Source organism: Schistocerca americana, chromosome X (genome assembly GCF_021461395.2).
Source record: "Schistocerca americana isolate TAMUIC-IGC-003095 chromosome X, iqSchAmer2.1, whole genome shotgun sequence".
NCBI lineage: Eukaryota > Metazoa > Arthropoda > Insecta > Orthoptera > Acrididae > Schistocerca > Schistocerca americana.
The window spans coordinates 671,319,559-671,341,467 of record NC_060130.1 but is presented as its reverse complement, the minus strand read 5'-3'; the positions used below and the strand labels follow the sequence as shown (position 1 = coordinate 671,341,467).

The window sequence follows — 21,909 nt, the reverse complement described above, 5'->3', positions numbered from 1 at the left end:
TTTGTACCATAAATTTGCTTCAAATGGTTCAAATGGCTCTAAGCGCTATGGGACTTAACATCTGAGGTCGTCAGTCCCCTAGAATTAGAACTATTTAAACCTAATGAATCTAAGGACATCACACATATCCATGCCCGAGGCAGGATTCGAACCTGCGACCATCGCAGCAGCGCGATTCCGAACTTAAGGGCCTAGAACCGCTCGGCCACAACGGCTTGCTAAATTTGCTTCCTCCCCAATTCGATTTAATGCCTCTTCGCTAGATATGGGACCATGTTCATCTTCAGCATTCTTCTGTAACTCCACAGCTCAAATGCTTCATTTATCTTCTGATCTGCACAGTTTATCTTCTACGTTTCACTTCGATACAAAGCTGCACTCCAAACAAAGCATGGGGAAAAATCAAGAAGAAAGTAGAAGTTACGTTGCAATAATTCCAACCAGCATCAAATCAACTTAAACTAATGTCAGAAGTTCGTTACACTGTTTCTCTCGTATATTGCCGCCGATTTTTAACCCCTTTAGTCCGTGCATCGCGAATTCGTATCATGTCAAAGCGACTGTAATAAATGGAAGGTTCGTTGTTTTTGAGTGACAGTAACGGTAGGTGCAGACCCTACACGAATCTACTAACAACTCTTACATGTGATTCCGTCCCCTGAGTGTTTTGAGTGATTCTCAAGTGACTTACTGTTCATGCCTTTGTTCACGGGACTCACTCGAGAAGTTGTTTCAATTACAGCTAGCTACAGAGGAAAGCTGACTTCTGAAAATTATTTGTTCGTTCTATAAATCACATTATGATGTAACAAATTAGTTGCAGGTGCAAGTTAATTCGAAAATACTGCTTGTATAAAATACGCATCATTAGGCTTTTGTGTACCTTTGTCTGCGCTTGCAAGAGATGAAATCAAGAGAAGTAAAATCAAATATTTACCTTAATTTATAGGACCAGAACACTTCAGTGACAGATTGTGTTTATTATTTACGTATTAATATACTTAAATTTATTGCAAGTTTCGAATAATTCATATGAACATTCTATCTCAAAATTGTTTTGACTGATTACATTTCGCTTATATCGCGATGTGGAAATTCTAATGAACTGCTAGTACAATGAAGCTTTTATTTTATTTGCGATAGATCCCCAAAGTTTTATGCTCCGCGGGATGCAAATGGAGATTTCAAGGCTCATGTACTACCTGCGAAGAGGGACTGTGACAGTTTTAAAATCCCCGATATAAACAAAATAATCTACCAGAATTCAAATCTACAATAACAGAGCCACTCTGCAAGCAGGGGAAAGGCACGACAAATGAAAAGAGATATACGTCTCTAGCCAGTACAAAGGCAAAACTAATATACAAGAAGCATCAAAGTCCAACAAAACCGGTTCCACTTAGGTCCGCCGATGTGATGCAGTTGGTCATTGGTCTTAGGTTAGGGACACAAGATCAAATTGTAGAGGGCAGAAAGTATTCATACCTAGTAAATGTAACGCTCTTCTGCGTCTACAGAACAGAATAAACCGTTTCCGAAAATTTCACGAGTGATGAGGCTATATTGTATTATAAATAATTATTTAAAATGTATGCCACCATGTATTTTTTATTTTTAATCAAATAACTACTGTCAATGAATCATCCAAATGTTCAGTAAAAATCTTTTACTAAATAGTGTGCTGTCAATGTTCAGTTTCTCAAATGCTTTTTGTTGGAAGTATGCGACGTACATAATTATATTGATAGGTATAAAATAACTTAGAGTTTTCCTTATGTATCCTATAGCACTTCATTATTGCTTACAAAACATGATTTTTTAAATTCCTTATTTCAGTTAGAAATTTATTCAGATATTAAGGGGTTAACACAGCTGTTCAGAACGGTTTCGAAAAGACGAAATTTATGACAAGACACTGCTGTGGTTTATTCGTCGGAATTCGCACATGTTGGATACATAATTTACCCTGTTAAAGCACTTCGTACATGAATATCTTCCTTTCTAATTCAGGCATATCTGATTTGAACACTGAGTTAGTTTGTGCAGTGTCCAAGGCATTCGACTTGCATTCGAAACGAGCTAGGTTCAAGATACCCCTTGGCCATGAAGATGTAGCCAAAACGACGATGAGAAAGAAATTAGAACGGAAATATCTGTGTACTCTGAACGAAATCGAAAGGAGCCACTTGGAAGTAGAAGCTTTTAATGGATTACGAGGTGTACTCGAATGATTTAATTTGAAAACTACTAGTGGCAAAAGTCAGGTGTTTGGGTGTTGAGTACACATTTGGCATGACACTCGGAATCTGTCACTAATATTCAATATAAGACATTATTGTGACATACCTGAGCGGCAGCTATTCATCCATGTTAGAAATAGCGTTGTACCGGATGTGGTCATTTCTATGCGCAACCGAATTCCAGGCTGCCGTTGTGTTCTTCCGCTGTCAGCTTGGAAAGGCGCAAGCGCGATGTCATCCACATAGAACGGCTATGACGTAACTGTGGTACCAACAGCTATCGACCAAGCGATATTGTTCATTTTAAGTGGCGTGCACAGCGGGAATTTCAACCGTCTGCGGTTTGCTTTCTGCTGACGCAATGCAAGCCACTCCAGTTATTGGCATCAGCGCATCTCCCGGGCCAGAACCGCAATCAGACCCCTTCGTCAAACGTGGCGAACTAGTGGGGAGATAGGAAATGTCTCCTATATTTTTATGACCTTACGAGAGGAACTTAATATTGTTTTATGAACACAGATTTCAAATGTTCCCACATTTCAGGTGGATAAATTAATACAGTTTCTTAGAAAGTATATTGCGAGAAAATAACACTAGGGAATTCTCGACTAATAGTTGAAACGCGCTTTTCTAGGAAAATCTGAAGTAAATTACATGGTGACAGTGTTTACAAAATAAATTTAAGTATTTACTACACAACTATTTCCTGTGTTTGGGAGACAGAAAAGTATCTCACGCTTATTTATAATTATGAGCTGCCAGTTGTCACCAGGGTAAAAGTAATGGACTCGAACAAAAAATCTTCGTGTCGTAACTCACTGCTTGAAGGAAAAACACGTCGAAAGAATATTGAAGGAGGAAAACGTTTATACAGGTGTCGCTCTTCATAAAATCTTCTTAATTTTTTATAGTATTATCACATGTGACATATGCATTAACACCAACGCTTAGTGACATACAATGATAGGGAAAAGAGTAAATACTATTTTTTCAGAAGCATAATTAACAGGTCTCACTAAGAACCACGGACTTTGTGAAGGTGGTGACTTCCATGTCTCAACGATGCAACTAGCCGTACCGTAGGTGCTATCAAAACTAAGGGGTATCTGTGGAGAAAACAGATAAATATGTGGTTGCTGAAGAGGGGCACCAGCCTTTTCAGTAGTTGCAGGGGCAACAGTCTGCGTTATTAACTGATGTAGCCTTGTAACGTCACCCATCAAGCCGGCCAATGTGGCCGAGTGGTTCTAGGCGCTTCAGTCTGGAACCGCGCGACCGCTACGGTGGCAGGTTCGAATCCTGCCTCGGGCATGGATGTGTGTGATGTCCTTAGGTTAGTTAGGTTTAAGTAGTTCTAAGTTCTAGGGGACTGCTGACCTCAGATGTTAAGTCCCATAGTGCTCAGAGCCATTTGAACCATCTGAACCTGCCTCGGGCATGGATGTGTGTGATGTCCTTAGGTTAGTTAGGTTTAAGTAGTTCTAAGTTCTAGGGGACTGATGACCTCAGATGTTAAGTCCCATAGTGCTCAGAGCCATTTGATTCACCCATCAAGGCCTTGTTGCGTTGGTACTGAGAAGGCTGGAAGAAAGGTAAAACTACACCCGTTAGACTTCCCGAGGTCATGCAGCTCTACTGTCTGTTCAATGATGATGTTATCCTCTTCGGTAAAAAGGGAAATGTATGGGTTCAAGTTAGAAATAGTGAGAATGAGTGAAATTCGGTAGCAGGAGGAACAGGGCTTTTGGTCAGATGAGTATAGTATTATAAATACAAAAGCAAATAGGGGTATGTAACGCAGAAGTAAGTCTAATAATGAATAAGAAAATAAGAATACGTGAAATCGGCTATGGAAATTATAGTGAAGGCATTATCGTAGCCAAGATAGACACATCACTGTAGTACTAGTTTATATGCCAATTAGCTCCGCAGATGACGGCACGCGTAGTGGCTGCTCGGTTTGAGGAGCCTTGTCACGGATTGCGCGGCTCCTCCCGCCGGAGGTTTGAGTCCTCCCTCGGGTATGGGTTAGTTTAAACAGTGTGTAAGTCTAGGGACCGATAACCTCAGCAGTTTGGTCCTTTACGAATTCACACACATTTTTTTCCGCAGATGAGGACGAAACTGACAGGATGTATAATGCGATAAAATAAATTACTAAGAGTTAAGGGAGCGTAAAATGTAATTGTTATTGTGTACTGGAATTTGATAGTAGGAAGAGGAAGAGAAGGAAAAATAGTAGGTGAATATAGACTGGGGGAAAGCAATAGAAGAGGAAGCCACTCGGTAGAATTTTGCACAGAGCATAATTTGATCATCGCTGTCATTTGATTTAAGAACCATGAAAGAAGGTTGTACACGTGAAAGAGACCTGGAGATTGATTATATAATGTTAAGATAGAGATTTCAGAACCATATTTAAAATTTTATGCACTGTAGACTAAAACTAAACAAATTTCAGAATGGTATGAAATTAAGGAGAGAGGACATGGATAAGTTGAAAGAATTAGAGGTTATTGAGAGTTTCAAATGAACCATTAGGCAACTATTGATTGAAACAGGGGAAAGGAATACAGTAGAAGACGAAGAGGTATCACTGAGAGATGAAATGTTGGAGGCAACAGAGGATCAAATGAGTAAGAAGACTAGATTTAGCAGAAATCCTTAGATATCACAGCAGATATTGGAAGTAATTGAGGAAATAAGAAAATATAAAAATGGAGCAGATGAGCTGGCCAAATGGAATACAGACACGTAAAAAATGAGACTAACAAGAAGTGCGAAATAACTAAGCAGGAATGACTGTAGGACAAATGTAACGATGTAGACGATGTATAACTAGGGGAAAGACAGATACCGCCTGTAGGATAATTAGAGAGATCCTTAGAGAAACAGGAGGATCTGTATGAATATCAAGGGCTCAAATGGAAAAATGGTACTAAGCAAAGAAGTGAAAGCCGAAAGCTGGAAGGAGAATAAAGAGGGGCTTGAAGGCAATATAACATAAGGAAAGGAAGAACTAGATCAAGATGAGATGGGAGATATGATGCTGCGATAAGAATTTGACAGAGCACTGGAAGACCACAGCCGAAACAAGGCCCCTAGAGTAGACAACATTCCGTCAGAACTACTGACACGCATGGGAGAGCCAGCTATGACAAAACTGTTCCACTCGTGTACAAGACGTATGAGAGAGACGAAATACCCTCATACTACAAGAATAATGTAACAATTTCAATAACTAAGAAATATGGTGCTGACAGGTGTGAATGTTGCCGAACTATCAGTTTAATAAGTCATGGTTGCAAAATACTAACACGAATTACATACAGGAGAGTGGGAAAACTGGTATAAGCCGACCTCGGGAAAGATCAGTTTGGATTCCGTAAAAATGTAGAAATACGCGAGGCAATACTGACGCTAGTAGATGGGTTACGAAAAGACAAACTTACATTTATAATTTTTGTACATTTTGAGAAGGCTTTTTACAGTGTCGACTGCAACACACTCTTCGAAATCATGAAGGTAGCAGAGGTAATTTAGGGAGCGAAATGTTGTACAGCGTGACTGTGAAGTCATGGAGCAGTTATGAACGTTGTTGTGAGTAACAGAAACGAAACGAAAAGTTGAAACTTGCGCAACATTGGACAGGATCACAAAGAGTTTCTGTAGTACGATGTTCAACGGTGTCCGGGTGCAGGTGATGACGCAACACAACTTCCCAGTGCAGCAGCAGAGGAGCATGCCACGCCCGTCGAGATGTGGGCGGTACAGAAGGAGGTGCAATGTGTTGTCTGTGGCTTGATAGATTCGAATCTGTTACCAGTGTTCAACGTGAATGTCATCGCATGTACAACGAAGTCAGCACATAGAAACAACATTAATCGTTGGGATAAACAGTTAAAGGATACCGGCAGTTTGTTGGACAAACCGGGTTCTGGTAGGCCATCGGTAAGTGCGAATCTGCGGAAACTAAGCGAGATAGCTACCTACGGATATCCTAAAACTCGGTTCATGCGTGTGCTTCAAAATAAGTCTCGTAAAAAATTTGACTACAGTTCATAAGATTTAAGAGAAACGTCTCCAGTTTTCTGGTAACAAATTACAGTTGCTGCACGCTATCAAATCCACCGACAGACCCAAACGATTCGAATTTGTTACAGATATGATGAATGACTATGGTGATTGATTTATGAAGAAGACTGTGTTTAGTGATGTCATATTCCATGTCTGTGATCATGTTCATCACTATAACATCAGAATACGGGCTTCTGAAAATCCTCGTTCACGAACGTAACACCCCTAATGTGAACCGCGCGGTTTGGGCGCTTTGCCACGGTTAGCGCGGCTTCCCCCCTCGGAGGTTCGAGTCCTCCCTTGGGCATGGGTGTGTGTGTTGTCCTTAGTGTAAGTTAGTTTGAGTTAGATTAAGTAGTGTGTAAGCCTAGGGACCGATGACCTCACCAGTTTGGTCCCACAGGAACTTGCCACCTACCTAACGTGAACGTGTTGGTGTGCCATGGCGCATGATATAATTATAGCACCATTTTTCCTTGCGGAGCAGACTGTGACGTCCAACAACTACCTTGACATGTTGCAATGCAGTGCCAAAATTTCCTGGTGTCATCTTTCAACAAGATGGCGCTTCTCCACGTGCCAACATTGTTCGCGAGTTTCTGGGCACAAAATTGCCACAGCAGTGGATAGGATCGGGTGGTTTTAAGCCATGGCCGCCAGAATTCCTAGAACTAATGCCAGTAGACTTTTACTTTCCGATGGTATGTGAAGCAATGTGTGTACTGTGAACATATCAACGTTAGTAATAATTTGAATCAGAAGACCACAGACGCTATTCACTCCGTTATGCCAGATGTTCTTACAAGTGTGTGGGAAGCACTAGAACACAGTTTAGATATGTGTAGGGCAACAAATGGAAACCACATCGAACTGCACTGAAAAGCAATGCACACGTGGAGGGTTTTTGTTCCATTTCCGTCTTGTTTCACATTACTATCTTGTTTGATTGCTTTTCTGTGACCGATTAAAACAGCACAATGGCTTTATGAACTCACTGTATACAACATGAACAGATATCGGACCTCAGTTATAAGAGTCGAAGGGCATGAAAGGAACGCAGTCGTTAAGAATGGAGTGAGAAAGGGTTGTAACCTATTCCCCATGTTATTCAGTTTGTACAATGAACAGTCATTAAAAAAAAAAAACAAAAAAAAACTTTGGAGAAGGAACTAAAGATCAGGGGGAATAGAGAAAAACTTCGTCTGCCGATGACATTGCAACTCTGTTAGAGGCGGCGAAGGACTTGGACAAGCAGTCAGCAACGACGCAGAAAATATCACTCTTGAGTAACACATTTAGCTCTTTATTCGCATTGTAGCGACAAACTGCTCAAATTGATTTCACATTTCTAGACTAAAAATGGCTCTGAGCACTATGGGACTTAACAAATGGTTGAAATGGCTCTGAGCACTATGGGACTTAACATGTATGGTCGTCAGTCCCCTAGAACTTAGAACTACTTAAACCAAACTAACCTAAGGACATCACACACATCCATGCCCGAGGCAGGATTCGAACCTGCGACCGTAGCGGTCGCACGGTTCCAGACTGAATCGCCTAGAACCGCTCGGCCACACCGGCCGGCGGAGTCGGATCCCTGCCTTTCAATTGTACGGTCGTGTGTAGTATGCGCTCCGAAGTAAGTTATAGTTTGCCGGATTTAGTTGTGCTACATGCCTCAAAAGTGCTTTAAAGTGAAGGCATATTTATTCCGGTGCGTTTTTTTTTAGAAAGTATGGATTTTTAAGTAATTTTGTGTACGAGAAAAGACAGTAATTCCGCGTGGCATATTGAGTAGATCGGTGACCAAAAACTTAAGTGCATTAGACACTGATAAACTTAATAGTGTGGCGAGCATTTTTATTTAAGAACAATCCATGTTTAGTAGTGGTTCAGATTTCGTGAAATACGTTACCATAAACTTGCTAACGTGAATGAAAGGGTTAGCACGGGCTTGGGTGTGTAATTGTAATTCTAAACTTCAGATTATACCGATGTTTTGAAAGTATTTCCACCTTTCATTCAAAATTAAGACCTTTTCCCAATTTTTAGAATAGTTACGTTGTATGCAGCCTGCAGTACGGTAGGTTTTTGCTCGGCTTTCCTACCGGCGATCTGCTGCGACGAGTTCACAGGTAGGTGCTGGTTTAGTCCCAGAAAGGAACCGCGCCGTCGCAGTCACTTTGAACTGTTCCTGTAAGCTATCTGTATGTTGTGTATTTGTATGTGTCAGTAAAAAGTACATATTCATTTCCGGTTATGAGTTTCTTATCTCGAAGTACTCAGTTTATGATCCTATATCTCTATACAGTTTTTGCCTTGAAGTTTCTTGTTGTCATTTAAAAATTACTTATATTTCGAGAAAGCGTTAGCAACGAACTAAAGAAATAGATTAAAGGCCCTCTGTCTACAAACTATTGAGAATTGTTTATCTGTCTGGTTCTCTTACCAAGCTGGATCAACTGAAGCGACAGAAAATATTCCAAGAAAAGCTGTACGTTGCGTCACAGGTTTGTTTAGTCAGGATAAGAGTCAACCAACTGCTGTGTAAGACGTTATAAGAGAGACCATGTATATTTCGGAGACCATTATTCATAAAATTCCAAGAGCAATCGTTCGAAGGCGTTACAATTATAGTAATCCTGAAATATACGGGGTCCGCAGCTCGTGGTCGTGTGATAGCGTTCTCGCTCCCCGCTCCCGGGTTCGATTCCCGACTGGGTTAGGGATTTTCTCTGCCTCGTGATGACTGGGTGTTGTGTGCTGTTCTTAGGTTAGTTAGGTTTAAGTAGTTCTGAGTTCTAGGGGACTGATGACCATAGATGTTAAGTCCCATAGTGCTCAGAGCCATTTGAACCATTTTTGAAGTATACGGGGGCGCGCTGACAGTCTTTCTTCCCGCATACCATCCGTGAATAGGAAGGGAGGTAATGAGACTGGTACGCTATGTAACCTCCGCCACATATCTCAGGGTAAATCTTTACATCGTTAGTCGTCAAACTGCGGCGCAACGGCCACATGCGGCACAGATTAAGTATTCGTACAGCCCGCGGTTCTCAGCCGTATTTTATAACAATATGCATTTAGCAGCTAAAGGCCAGTTCAGAAAACGTGTAGTTTTCCTACTCATTAACAAACAAAACGACTTACAGAGAGAGAGTAATATCTTAAGATGTGCTTAATCTAAATTGATACTGCGAGTTCGGCTGTGAGCTGCCTGAGGGGCAGAGGGGTAACTGACATGGCCACTGCGGGGTTACGGAATGTGAGAGAGGGCGCGTTGAATTATTTGTCTTCCATTGCTGACAACTGAAGGGGCGTACGTGATTCGTATTGACCAGTTCTGATGTGGACGTAACACGGATTCTTGAATGTGCATTACAGAAACTATCATCTACAAATGGGGCACTTTTTGTAACACATAACATTCAATTAATTAAAGCTGTTGTAATACAGTGCAGTGAGTAGAAGAAAACTGGTATTTCATTTATTTAACTTTATAAGGACAAATACTGTTGCTAATCCAAGTTGGTGGAAACACCAACAATTCACCACGCAACTACAGTATCACAACTGTTAGATTTCTCAGGTTGGCAGCACTCTAAAATGGACTAGAATCAACACGAAGTATTCCGAATGGAACCGACACGTATCGGTCTGTACCTTGGGGCTGCCGGCCAACTTCGCGAGTGCCTACTGTGGAATGTTGTTGTTGTAGTCTTCAGCCCAGTGACTGGTTTGATGCAGCTCTCCATGCTACTCTATCCTGTGCAAGCTTCTTCATCTTCCAGTACCTACTGCAACCTACATCCTTCTGAATCTGTTTAGTGTATTCATCTCTTGGTCTCCCTCTACGATTTTTAACCTCCGCGCTGTCCTCCAACACTAAATTGGTGATCCCTTGATGCCTCAGAATATGTCGTACCAACCGATCCCTTCTTCTAGTCAAGTTGTGCCACAAATTTCTTTTCTCCCCAATTCTATTCAATACCTCCTCATTAGTTATGTGATCTACCAATCTAATCTTCAGCATTCTACTGTAGCACCACATTTCGAAAGGTTCTATTCTCTTTTTGTCTAAACTATTTATCGTCCACATTTCTCATCCATACATGGCTACACTCCATACAAATACTTTCAGAAATGACTTCCTGACACTTAAATCTATACTCAATGTCAACAAATTTCTCTTCTTCAGAAACGCTTTCCTTGCCACTGCCATTTTACATTTTATATCCTCTCTACTTCGACCATCATCAGTTATTTTGCTCCCCAAATAGCAAAACTCATTTACTACGTTAAGCGTCTCATTTCCTAATCTAATGCCCTCAGCATCCCCCGATATAATTCGACTACATTCCATTATCTTCGTTTTGCTTTTGTTGATGTTCATCTTATATCCTCCTTTCAAGACACTGTCCATTCCGTTCAGCTTCTCTTCCAGGTCCTTTGCTGTCTCTGACAGAATTACAATGTCATCGTCGAACCTCAGAGTTTTTATTTCGTCTCCATGGATTTTAATTCCTACTCCAAATTTTTCTTTTGTTTCCTTTACTACTTGCTTGCTTGCTGCTTGCTCAATTTACACATTGAATAACATTACTGTATAATAATACTACCAATAACAAAAGTGACCAATAATTACAGAAGTACAATTTCCGAATACTCTTCAAATTACAGAGACCTGTTAGGTTGAGGTGCTATTTAAAATTTTCTCGATATACTGACCGCCACGTAAATTTCTTCGCACGGACTGAGAAGTTTACCTAACGTGTTGTAGATGTTAATTGCGAATAATATTATCTTGCACTTGACAGTTAAGAGCACGTGTTGCCTGTGTCTGACTGGGCTATTTGTATCTTGGAGTCTAGCGTACAAACTCTGCAAAACTGCCGTCTTTCCGACATGCACTCTGTCGCAATCGTCGGTGAGCCGCTACAGGTGGCAACGCAGAGCGTCCCTTTCGTCAGCTGGCAGGTACAAACTAGTTTTAATCCCACAATAATGACAGTACTGTCTCACATGACACTCAAAGATACCGGATTTAGAAGACACCGTATAGATTGTATACATTCGAACAGGTGCAAATATCGATGAGAAAGCCAGAAAAGTACATCACAAGATACATTAATTAAATAATTTTTGTACTTAAATTTACTGGTAATGAATAAATTCTTACTTTTTGCAATGTCTGGCTGTACCTACCTCCGGCATCGAATCAAAAATACACTGGAGGAATTATAGTAATCCTGCAAAGAGTTGGCCGGTCACCTCAGGGACGAAGCTGGCTGCAGTGGCACATAGATTTGTCATTACAGGGTGAGGGGCTTGATAGGGGGAAAGTTTTCTTGTTTGTCGTCCAGTGCTAACAACTCATGGGTGTGTGTGCACCTCGTACTGATCGGGTGCTATGGTATGAATTTCAAAAGAAGTAGCATCGATTTGTGGGTGTGCATTACAGAGACGTGGGTCTTCAAACGTGGTACATATTTGTAGCAACGAATATGAAATTAAATTAAGGCTGTTGCAACACAACGCATTGAGTAGAACAAAAATGACGTTCAAGCAGAGAACAGCCGACACGAAATGTTCCGAATGCCGGCCGCGGTGGTCTCGCGGTTCTAGGCGCTCAGTCCGGAACCGCGCGACTGCTGCGGTTGCAGGTTCGAATCCTGCCTCGGGCATGGATGTATGTGACGTTCTTAGGTTAGTTAGGTTTAAGTAGTTCTAAGTTCTAGGGGACTGATGACCACAGATGTTGAGTCCCATAGTGCTCAGAGCCATTTGAACCATTTTGTTCCGAATGGTGCCGATTTCTAGTGATCTGTACTTGGGAGCCAGTGGCTAACTTATCGCGCCCTTATTATAGCTCCTCTTTTGGGGGCTCATAACATACTGATTTAGGTAGGTTACCAATTAATAACAAGATCGATAAATTTTCTGTCCGAAGTGCACTCTACAGCGTCAGTATTTGATCTTGAGTAAAAAAGTTTGACGACTACTGTTACATGCGTAATGGGGAACCGGCACATGCTGCAGCTGATGTAAGACGACGTCAAACGGGCCAGCATGGTTCAAGATGCACAGGTCAATGAGTGCCTGTACTTCGGCTTCAACGTACCCTGACCTCAACACACAAAAATTCAAAAATTACGAAACCTCGTAAGAGACGGTACATGGGAATTATATCCTCCTACAACCTTCTACAACTATAAAAGACTTATCCGAATCATCCTCAACTCTGTCCAGTCCCGGCACACGGCCCTAATCTGCGAAAGAAGTTTAAGCCAGCGCACACTCCGCTGCAGAGTGAAAATTCATTCTGGTAACAACTGTATATATGTATGTGCAGTATGTCGTACGGTTCGTTCTAAAGGTGGCTTGACGATTCACAGCCGAAATACCGCAAGAGGAGACGTAGTCTTGTTGCCTTCCCAGAACTTCGTGGATCAATAAAGAGCAATTTTATACGCATTAAGTTTTAAGAAAACACATATTCGAATATGCTCAAAACACGTCTACCGCCATCCATGACTATTATTACATACTCCGTGACTGTTTAACTGACTCGAGCATAGAAATATTGTATTAAATGTGATGAAACAAATCAGTAAATAGTGCAAGCACCTCAAGTCTGGTAGCAAAAGGAGTAATATGAGCAGTAATAGTTCTAACAAAGAATGAGAAAAAATAGGATTCCGGTTAGGCTACTATGAACAGTATAGTGAACGTATTATCGTAGCCAAAATAGACACCAATCCAAAACTTGTCACAGTTTGAAAAATGTGATGTTTTGCCGTCAAGAGCAGCTGATAAGTATTCTTTACTGAACAACGAGTCCAAGGATCAACATCGGGTTCGTAAACTATTTACATCATACTAAGCCATATAAAATGAATGGTGTCAAATAACAAAATTTATGAATTCGTCACTGTTGTCAAATACTAATGTGAATTACATCGTCAATCATAAAATTGTACCAAACAGTACACTGATATATATTATATAGTCAGTAAGGATTAACGTTACGGAGGCATTCTACGTACCATTATTTGACGCAACTGATCGTCAGGATGAACAACCGTCACGAGTGCTGTCTAGTTTACAGCACGAAGTTGTACCAGCGAATAGATTATTGAGGAGAAGCCCAGAGAGGTCAAAGAATATAACGTGATGGTTCGGTATGAATATAATTCAACAAGTAACTACGAACACAGTAAGTAACTTGGTTTTGACGGTCGGACAAAATGGCCGTTCATTGTCTCTGGCAACTCTTCGCCCTAATGGTTTTGAACACCAGTACACTGAAGCAATGAAGTATATGCTGATTTCCGACCCTTTAATTTGGTATTGGTGTAAGTCCATTTGTAGTCTATAGTTGATCTGTCCCCAGCATGATTATCTGCGAACGGCAAATGAGATTGAGGGGCAGGTCGCGCAGCCTTAATTGTCCTCCAAATATTCTACGAGAAAAAACATCGTATAATGTACTACCATTTAGCCGGGCGCAACGAACCGCTGTGAATACAATCATTTTCTGTAATCTTTGAAGGAGAAAGGTTTCTGAATAAGTAGGATGTTGCACAATTTGTGACAGTAAAGGTTAATGTACTAAAATAGTAATCTCGGGTGTTTCAATATGACCTGTGCTCCACGACGAGAAACAAGAAAAGCAGCTCCGCCAGATGAAGTAAAGTATGAACACGTACGCCGCCTCATGGCGAGAAAATCATTTATCAGCCCCGGCGTGAAAGTGTTAAATGCACGTACAATTACTCTTACGAGGTGAGACAATAAAATAATGAGACTGATTTTCTTTGCAAGATATGGCAACCTTGCAGGCTTGCGTAGGCACAACATCTTTGACCTTGGCCTATAAGCTGCTTCTAGTCCAAGTGGCACATCGATGCAACTGCTCAGTCGTGAGTTCTGTTGTAATGAATTAACACATGTTTGTGTCTCTCAGTACAGAAATGGAACCGCATAATATTGCGCAACGGTATGCCATTTCTTTTTCCGTAAAATTGGGTGAAAACGTGACGACAACTTATGGTAAGCTTCAGAAGGCTTTTGGAGAGGAGGTTATGTCAAGAGCTCAAGTTTTTCGTTGGCATAAAATGTTTAGTGAAGGCAGAACGAATTTTGAAGATGAAGACCGCAGTGGACGACCATCAACCTCACGGAGGGATGTCACCTTGGCCAGGGTGCGTGAACTCGTACGTTCTGATCGAAGATTATTCGTGAAAATGATTACAGAAGAACTGAACATCAATCGAGAAACGGTTCATCTAATAATAACTGAAGATCGTGGTATGAGAAAGATTTGTGCAAAAATGGTTCCCAAAAATCTCACACCACAACATCGAGAAATACCGAAAAATGTGGCAGCCGAGCTGTTAGAGCAAACGGAAATCAATCCAGAATTGTTGAGCCGTGTTATCACTGGAGATGAAAGTTGGTTTTTTCAGTAGGATCCAGAGACAAAACGCGAAAGTTCGCAATGGTGCTCAAAGGGATCACCCAGACCAAAAAAATCTAGCATGTCAAAGTCAAAAGAGAGATGCATGCATGTGTGCTTCTTTGATTCCAAGGGAATTGTTCATAAAGTGTGGGTGCCTCCTGGACAAACAGTTAACCAATATTAGTACAAAGAAATTTTAGGAAGGCTTAGTAAAAGAGTTCTTCGTGTCCGTGCCAACATTGCTGATAATTGTATTCTGCATCATGAGAATGCGCCATCCCATACTGCTCTGTCAGTACAGCGATTTTTAACCTCAAAACAAATTTCAGTACTACCACAGCGACCTTATTCACCAGATATCGCTCCGTAAAACTTTTTTATATTTCCAAGAGTCCAAACGGCGGTCAAGGGACACCATTTTTGAACAACACAAGATGTCCAAAAAGCTGTGACGAGGGTCTTCGAGAATATTACAGTAGACGAGTTCTAGAAATGTTACCATCAATGGCAGAATCGTTGGAAAATGTGCGTGCAATCAGAAGGGAACTACTTCGAAGGAGACAACACTAAACTTGACTAAAACGGTAAGCAACATTTTTTTTCAAATCAGTCTCATTACTTTATCGTCACACCTGGTATTAATCAATTAATCATCTGCTCACACAGACAACAAAAAAATACTTCGTCAGATTATTACAACGTCACAACTTCGGATCGCTGAGTGTGGCAGCAATTCGAAATAGAGAAAAGTTGACACGAAATGTTTTGAATGGTGCTGACTTTTAACGGTCAGTACCTGAGGGCCTCTGGCCAATGTATTGCAGCCTTACAGTAGATAATGTATTGATGACTCGTAACATACTAATTTATGCAGGATATCAATTACTAATAAAATCGTTACATATGCGGCCCCCAGGTTTCTTCTCACAATGTCAGTGTTGGCTCTTGAGCAAAGAAGTTTAAAGAACACTGCTTTAAATGTATCGATGGTGGAGGTCCGTGTGTCGGACACTGGCATTTGGTACGATGGGGCCCTTGGAGCGTTTCCGGAGGAGAGGGCACGCGTTCTGCTCCTAAGTCATGCATAACATAGTTCTTTACACTCGCTCATCATACTCATCTATAGTAAACTGATTCGCTTAAGCCACAAAATTTGTACATCTAAAATCAAAACTTCGCGACGTCGACTGACTGCTGAGTCATCCTCTGCTAAGTGATGAAATGCGCATTCGATACGGAGCGGCATGAGGTCGGCACAGTGCTTGTGTCTACATTCAGACTTTGGAGCCGTTACTTCTCATTAAAAGAGCTCCTCAAATTGATTCACGAGACTCAATGCACCCCGTTACAGTCCTCCCCTCAAGGAAAAATCTATCACTACCGGGAAATGAACCGCATCCTCAGCATTAGAGACAGGCGCGCTGACCACTCGGCTACGTAGGCGAACTTAATGCCTGTACGATAAGAAATAATTTCCAACTGTGTGACTGAACCCTCCCCCGCCCCCACTCGCGGTGTCTCGTTATAGTAAGATGGTACGATGTCATACCACTCTAGCCGGCCGTGGTGGTCTACCGGTTCTAGGCGCTCAGTCCGGAACCGCGCGACTGCTACGGTCGCAGATTCGTATCCTGCCTTGGGCATGGATGTGTGTGATGTCCTTAGGTTAGTTAGGTTTAAGTAGTTCGAAGTTCTAGGGGACTGATGACCACAGATGTTAAGTCCCATAGTGCTCAGAGCCATTTGAACCATTTGCACCATACCACTCTTCTATCATTTATGTGGCAGCTGCATGAAGTAGGAACACTATTTCATTTATCAGCTGTGCAGTACTCATACATTTAGGATTTAACTCATCTAGCAGAAAAATAATTTGAGTAATACTGCCAACGAGCAACATTTTCAAACACTTGCTACTTCGAATATACAGATTCCCTGAGCAAAATTCGTGGAAGTCGTTCCGCTCCGTTATGGAATTACTTTCCTGGCAAAATATCGCCTGCTGAACGTGTGCACCAATATCTCGATTGTACTGCCGCAATTTTCTCTGAATTCTGAAGACAGGTCTAGTTCCAGTGGACGAGCTTCCGCGAAAACTGCGTCGATAGAAGAGTTTGGGACCTTTGTCAGGGATTGCATGACCGGCGCCAATGAAACTGGCTGCAATCCGCTTTTCAAAATATGCTAGCAGACATTCTCTAACTGTAATTGGCCGATACATTACACGAAAAGCAGAATATATCTTCTGGAAAGTAGTACTGTGTATCAAAAGCGTCTCAACCTGATCTCCGATTAGACAGGCTCATAAGTTTTTTCTGAGTGAAACAGAAAGTTTTCATTTCATAAGTAATGAGATTTACTGAAACAAAATTTACTTTTCCTGAAGAAATGTATTTCCTCGAGATATTCTGTTGCGAATAACATGGAATTTAAATACGATGAATATTTCTATGATCAAGTTGAGAGGGTAAAATAGAGGGGATAATGGTGGAATTTAATTTAGATTCATTTGTTATATATTTCTTTTCTGAGTTCATATAAAATGTATCCAAACCGAAAGAAACTCACAGGCGCAAATTACCGAATCGTGCAAATGCCCACACTAATATTTGTAATTTATGACAATGGAATAAATTTTGGTCAGATAAATCTACGTCTGTACTACTGCATAAAGAAAAGTCGTCGTTAAACGTTGTTAGCAAAAATCTCGAAAAGTTCTTAAAGAATTGACTTCAAATTTTTACGTGATACTCTATTCAACATTCGGATGGACATAGGCTATGTACAGTATCCTTTAATTTATACAATATATAAACACATTTTTATTCATAAAGGAAAAAGGTATTTGCGAAAATTTCGAAAAGCTATTGACTGATTAATTGCAAATATTTTCACAATATTCTAATAAACATTCGAACAGATACAGCGTACAGATTTAGTGTATATAATAAACCACGGAAAAAATCGGAACCTAAAAATGTTAACGTAGAGTAATAAGAATTCGGCAATATGTTTGTCTAGCTACAATATTTCAGTGATCAATATTGCAGGAACAAAGGTTAACGGAAGTGCATGATAGGCCACTGCAAATCCGAAATGCTGGCACGTTAATAACCGATGTAACCGCCAGAATGTTGAATGGAAGTATGTAAACGTGCATGCATTGTACTGTACAGATGTCAGTACGTGGGATGGCGTTCCATGCTCTTGCTCTTGGTTGGTCAATATAGGAACGGTTAATGCTCGTGGATGACGCTGGAGTTATCGTTCGATGTGGTCCAATATGTACTTGATTGGAGACAGATTTGGTGATCGAGCAGGCCTTGGAAATATGTCGACACTCTGTAGAGCATATAGGGTTACAACAGTGGTATGTGGACGAGAGTTATCATGTTGGAAAACACCCCCGGAAATCCTTTTCATTAATGGCAGCTCAGCAGGTCGAATCACGAGATTGACGAACAAATTTGCAGTCAGGGTGCGTAGGATAACCACGAGAGTGTTCCCACTGTCATACAAAATCGAACCCCAGACCATAACTCCAGGTGTTGGTCCTGTGTGTCTAGCATGCAGACAGATTGGTTGCAGCCCCTCAACCGACCTCCACCTAACCGACATACGGCTACCAGTGGCACCGAGGCAGACCACTTTACATCAGAAAACACAACAGACCTCCAGCATTCCCATCAATGAGCTCTCACTTGACACCACTGAAGTCGGAAATAGTGGCATTTGGGGTCAGTGGAAAGCACGCTACAGGGCGTCTGGCTCGGAGCTGTCGTTGAACTAACCGATTTTTGACAGTTCCTTATGTCACTGTGGTGGCAACTGCTGCTCAGTTTGCTGCTGCAGAAGCAGTACGACGTGGCAGAGCCATTTGCCGAAGACGATGGTCTTCCTGTTCGTTCGTGCTTCGTGGCCGTCCGGATTCTGGTCTTCTTGCGGCCTTATGTTCTCGTGACCACCGTTGCCAACAATCTTGTAAAGTTTCCTGCGAAGTCTTTCTGAAGTATCGCAGAAGGAATATCCAGCTTATCGTAGACCTATTACACTACCACGTTCAAACTCAGTGATGTGTTGATGGTGATGCCATTTTCGCCTTAAAAGGCACTCTTGACTAACATCAGTTGATCACGTCCAATCTCAAAGGTAAGTAACACTCACGTCCGTTACAGCGTGTATTTAAAGCAAACCTGATCTGCATCCTCATAGTGGCGCTACTAGAGCCACTGTCAAGGGGCTGGCGCAAAATTTGGATAGATATCATCTTTCAGATGTAGAAATATGCCTACCAACTTTCATTTATGTTTCACGCCTCCTTACTGGTCTTACGATTTTTTTCCCGTTAGTGTACGTATTTATTATAGAAAGGGGAAACGTTGGTTGCAAAAATCTCGAAGTTCTTGATCGATATACTACAAATTTTTATACGATTCTCTAATAAACATTGAGACTGACGTAGGTCTGTACTTTTTAATCTGTATAGTACAGGTTTTTTGTTAAAACTAACAGCAAGACGCAGGTGCAACGCTGTACTTTACTGTGAAAATGTGTGGTTTCGTTTTCTTTCTCGCAGTCAATTTTAACTACGATATCAAGGAATGTAAACCATTAGTAAAATTCCAGAATGAGATTTTCACTCTGCAGCGGAGTGTGCGCTGATATGAAACTTCCTGGCAGATTAAAACTGTGTGCCCGACCGAGACTCGAACTCGGGACCTTTGCCTTTCGCGGGCAAGTGCTCTACCAACTGAGCTACCGAAGCACGACTCACGCCCGGTACTCACAGCTTTACTTCTGCCAGTACCTCGTCTCCTACCTTCCAAACTTTACAGAAGCTCTCCTGCGAACCTTGCAGAACTAGCACTCCTGAAAGAAAGGATATAGCGGAGACATGGCTTAGCCACAGCCTGGGGGATGTTTCCAGAATGAGATTTTCACTCTGCAGCGGAGTGTGCGCTGATATGAAACTTCCTGGCAGATTAAAACTGTGTGCCCGACCGAGACTCGAACTCGGGACCTTTGCCTTTCGCGGGCAAGTGCTCTACCAACTGAGCTACCGAAGCACGACTCACGCCCGGTACTCACAGCTTTACTTCTGCCAGTACCTCGTCTCCTACCTTCCAAACTTTACAGAAGCTCTCCTGCGAACCTTGCAGAACTAGCACTCCTGAAAGAAAGGATATAGCGGAGACATGGCTTAGCCACAGCCTGGGGGATGTTTCCAGAATGAGATTTTCACTCTGCAGCGGAGTGTGCGCTGATATGAAACTTCCTGGCAGATTAAAACTGTGTGCCCGACCGAGACTCGAACTCGGGACCTTTGCCTTTCGCGGGCAAGTGCTCTACCAACTGAGCTACCGAAGCACGACTCACGCCCGGTACTCACAGCTTTACTTCTGCCAGTACCTCGTCTCCTACCTTCCAAACTTTACAGAAGCTCTCCTGCGAACCTTGCAGAACTAGCACTCCTGAAAGAAAGGATATAGCGGAGACATGGCTTAGCCACAGCCTGGGGGATGTTTCCAGAATGAGATTTTCACTCTGCAGCGGAGTGTGCGCTGATATGAAACTTCCTGGCAGATTAAAACTGTGTGCCCGACCGAGACTCGAACTCGGGACCTTTGCCTTTCGCGGGCAAGTGCTCTACCAACTGAGCTACCGAAGCACGACTCACGCCCGGTACTCACAGCTTTACTTCTGCCAGTACCTCGTCTCCTACCTTCCAAACTTTACAGAAGCTCTCCTGCGAACCTTGCAGAACTAGCACTCCTGAAAGAAAGGATATAGCGGAGACATGGCTTAGCCACAGCCTGGGGGATGTTTCCAGAATGAGATTTTCACACTGCAGCGGAGTGTGCGCTGATATGAAACTTCCTGGCAGATTAAAACTGTGTGCCCGACCGAGACTCGAACTCGGGACCTTTGCCTTTCGCGGGCAAGTGCTCTACCAACTGAGCTACCGAAGCACGACTCACGCCCGGTACTCACAGCTTTACTTCTGCCAGTACCTCGTCTCCTACCTTCCAAACTTTACAGAAGCTCTCCTGCGAACCTTGCAGAACTAGCACTCCTGAAAGAAAGGATATAGCGGAGACATGGCTTAGCCACAGCCTGGGGGATGTTTCCAGAATGAGATTTTCACTCTGCAGCGGAGTGTGCGCTGATATGAAACTTCCTGGCAGATTAAAACTGTGTGCCCGACCGAGACTCGAACTCGAGACCTTTGCCTTTCGCGGGCAAGTGCTCTACCAACTGAGCTACCGAAGCACGACTCACGCCCGGTACTCACAGCTTTACTTCTGCCAGTACCTCGTCTCCTACCTTCCAAACTTTACAGAAGCTCTCTTGCGAACCTTGCAGAACTAGCACTCCTGAAAGAAAGGATATAGCGGAGACATGGCTTAGCCACAGCCTGGGGGATGTTTCCAGAATGAGATTTTCACTCTGCAGCGGAGTGTGCGCTGATATGAAACTTCCTGGCAGATTAAAACTGTGTGCCCGACCGGCTGGTACTGGCAGAAGTAAAGCTGTGAGTACCGGGCGTGAGTCGTGCTTCGGTAGCTCAGTTGGTAGAGCACTTGCCCGCGAAAGGCAAAGGTCCCGAGTTCGAGTCTCGGTCGGGCACACAGTTTTAATCTGCCAGGAAGTTTCATATCAGCGCACACTCCGCTGCAGAGTGAAAATCTCATTCTGGAAACATCCCCCAGGCTGTGGCTAAGCCATGTCTCCGCTATATCCTTTCTTTCAGGAGTGCTAGTTCTGCAAGGTTCGCAGGAGAGCTTCTGTAAAGTTTGGAAGGTAGGAGACGAGGTACTGGCAGAAGTAAAGCTGTGAGTACCGGGCGTGAGTCGTGCTTCGGTAGCTCAGTTGGTAGAGCACTTGCCCGCGAAAGGCAAAGGTCCCGAGTTCGAGTCTCGGTCGGGCACACAGTTTTAATCTGCCAGGAAGTTTCATATCAGCGCACACTCCGCTGCAGAGTGAAAATCTCATTCTGGAAACATCCCCCAGGCTGTGGCTAAGCCATGTCTCCGCTATATCCTTTCTTTCAGGAGTGCTAGTTCTGCAAGGTTCGCAGGAGAGCTTCTGTAAAGTTTGGAAGGTAGGAGACGAGGTACTGGCAGAAGTAAA

General features: G+C 42.5%; 1 protein-coding gene across 5 annotated transcripts in view; it reads right to left on the bottom strand.

Annotated features, from left to right (window-relative positions):
* The window catches only part of LOC124555769 (cAMP-regulated phosphoprotein 21), a 989,726-nt gene that overhangs the window by 531,985 nt on the left and 435,832 nt on the right, over positions 1–21,909 (bottom strand). The window lies entirely within an intron of this gene.